Source organism: Merops nubicus, unplaced genomic scaffold (genome assembly GCF_000691845.1).
Source record: "Merops nubicus isolate BGI_N331 unplaced genomic scaffold, ASM69184v1 scaffold31337, whole genome shotgun sequence".
Classification (NCBI taxonomy): domain Eukaryota; kingdom Metazoa; phylum Chordata; class Aves; order Coraciiformes; family Meropidae; genus Merops; species Merops nubicus.
In genome coordinates, this window is record NW_008622825.1 from 3,869 (window position 1) to 6,746 (window position 2,878).

Sequence of the window (2,878 nt, forward strand, 5' to 3'; positions counted from 1 at the left end):
CAGGGAATTAGGGCTGTCTGAGGAACACGGATTTGGGGGATTTATCCAGAGCACCTCTGAAATGCAGCCCTGGCACGGGGGGAGCTGGTGGGAGGCACTGGTGAGGACGAGCAGCACGATGAAGGTACAAAGTCCTGGAGGGCTTCAGAAGGCATCAAACCAGCCCAAAAGGGACTGTTGTGCCAGCACAGCAAGGTGCTTTTTGCTGCTGACAGGGATGGGGCAAGAACCGAGTGGCAGGGATGGGGCAGAGGGGCTGTGGGTGGGCAGAGTGAGGGCCTGGCATGGGCAGAGCTCCCATTTAAAGGCCTCTGCTCCTGCCCAGGGGGCTGTGGGACACCCAGGGCACAGCTCAGGACACCCAGGTGTGGGTGCTTCAGAGGGGACAAGCTCCACCCCCCTGGCAAAGGCTCAGCAGCAAGCAAGGCACGGGGCACAGGCTGGCCCAGGGTGAGGGGCCAGCACCCAAGCTCAGGAAGGATGAATTTGGCCTTGCTTGAAGCAGTGCCCACTGAGAGAGCAAAAGGCTGGGAAAATAAAGAGGTTCTTTTGGTCTGAAAGCAGGGGGTTGATCCCTGTGAGGGCTGGGGGACACAGCTTAACACAGGGAGGAAAGTTCTCCAGGGGACAGACGCAGCCAACGCTCGCCTGAAACCAGAGGTGAAGTTTTAGGCTCCCTGAGCTCCCCCCCGGCCAAAAATCCCAGGGAATAGTCAGCTCAGGCACCCTGCTCCTTAGGGAAGAGCTTCCCTGGCTGGAGCAGGCTCCTGGAGCCAGCAGGGAGCTGGGCAGTGATAAAAGGAGGTGTTCTTCTTCTTCCTGGGACGCCGGGCTGCACCCTCCCCTCCCTCTCAGCAGAATTAGGGCACTGCTGAGGATTAACAGCCCTGACTACAAATGAGAGCAACGCTGAGCTGGCCAGAAAGAGACACCCAGCAGGAGAGAGGGAGGGAGAGAACGAGAGAGGGGGGAAGAGAGGGACAGGGAGAGATCCCACGAGCCCGAACGGGTGGGTCAGGACCTTGCCCGGGGAGTTTGGTGCCACCACGACCACCAAACCCTGTCCCCAAGTGCCACCTCCACACGTTTTCTGAACCCCTCCAGGGCTGGGGACTCCCCCACCTCCCTGGGCAGCCTGCTCGAGGCCTCACCCTTCTGCCAGGAAAGATATTCTTCCCAATATCCACTCCAAAAGTGCCCTGGTGCAACGTGAGCCCATCTGCTCTCACCCTGCTGCTGGTTTCCAGGGAGAGGTTTCACCCCCTGAGGGTGGAGCACGGTACAAACCTACTCACCAAGCAGGTACCCAAGCCCAGGCTTTGCTCCACTGCCCAGAGCCAGCCTGGGACTGTCACTGCCAGGGGGAGGGAACACTTTGGGACCTCCCCCGGAGGGTACAGACCCTCCCCTCAGCACCCTCTCACGGATGGGCAGCATGAGACCCTCGCCAGCTCCGTGTTCAGCAAAGAATCTGCCCAGCAGCTCAGGTCTGGTTTGTTCTCTGTGAGCCCCCAGCCTCAAGCAGAGGAGGATTCTCCCTCACCAGCACTGATTCATAAAATTCACTCTTCTCTGGCCACCTCCCCCTCCTCTGCTTGCCACAAGGGCTCTCCCTTCAGAGTGGGGACAGCCATCACCTCACCCCTTGCCTGCCTTCACCCCTGTAAGACGACAAAACCACCAAAAACTCCATGATTTCAGGCTCAAGAACCACCTCCTTTATTATGCTCCTCCAACCACCACAACCAGGACTCATCCTGCTGCAGGAAACATCAGCCCAGCACCTCAGGTCCTGAGCGTCCGGACACCCCGAGGGTGCTTCAGGGGGGTTCTCAGAGCCCCTCCCTGAGCTCACAGCATGTGGGAAGACAAAAAAAAACTCCCCAAAACTGGAGCCATGGAGCTGCAGGAGAGAAACTCCCCTGGCCAGGCCACCAGGCCCCGTGGCCAGCTGGAGGAGGCACCCGGGCCACTGGGCTCAGAACCCACAGGAAGAACCCACTCAGAGGTGGCTCCTTCACTCCTCCCATCAATTTATTTCCTTTGGAAGTAAAATGTGTGGGCTGAGCAGCACAGGCACCTCTACCCAGCCTCAAAAACCCTTTTTGGGGGAGGATCTGGAAAGGTTTTGTGTGTTTTAGACCCCTGTCACCACGATAACCTTGTTACCTTCTCACAGGCCCCTCAGGGAGAGGAAACACCCCAGGGATTTACAGATATGGCACCATCAGCCCAGTTATTCCAGCTGGGGGAGAGCCCCTGCTCCCCAAAACCCCCTTTCCATCTGCCCCATGGATTTTTGGGGGGGGGCTTAAGAGGATCTTAACTTTCACCCCTCGGTTCAAGCTGACAGAGAGACCTGACCCGAGTCCCAGCAGTTTTAATTAGCACCTAATTAGCGAATCAGAGTTCCCTCAAATCCACGACAGACCTCAGCAAGTGCAAAAAAAGCTGCTCGGGGAAGCTCAGCACAGTCATGGGGACCCAAAAAAAAAAACCCAGGGAGCCTCATTTGTTTGTCCTGGCCATAAGCAAATCTTCCGAAGCTCAAACACCTGCAGATTTACATGCTAACAGCAGGACATCAAGCGAGGGCTTGAGAATACACCGGGCAGGGTTGGTGCTGGTGCTGTTGTTGTTGTTGTTTTACCTCCCGCTCTGACTCCCACACGCCCCCGGCAGCGCGGGCAGCGACGGCCACTCGCCGACGCCAAGAGTTTGTTTTCGATGCTGGGGGGAAATTCCCGGCTGCTTTTGGGAGGGGGAAGAGGAGAAGGAGCTGAAATAAAGCGCTGGAGGATGCGCCGGCTGCGAAGAGGAGGCGCAGGGGGCGAGCGGTTCGCGGGGGACCCCCCCCAGAATGACAAAAAGCCGCGGG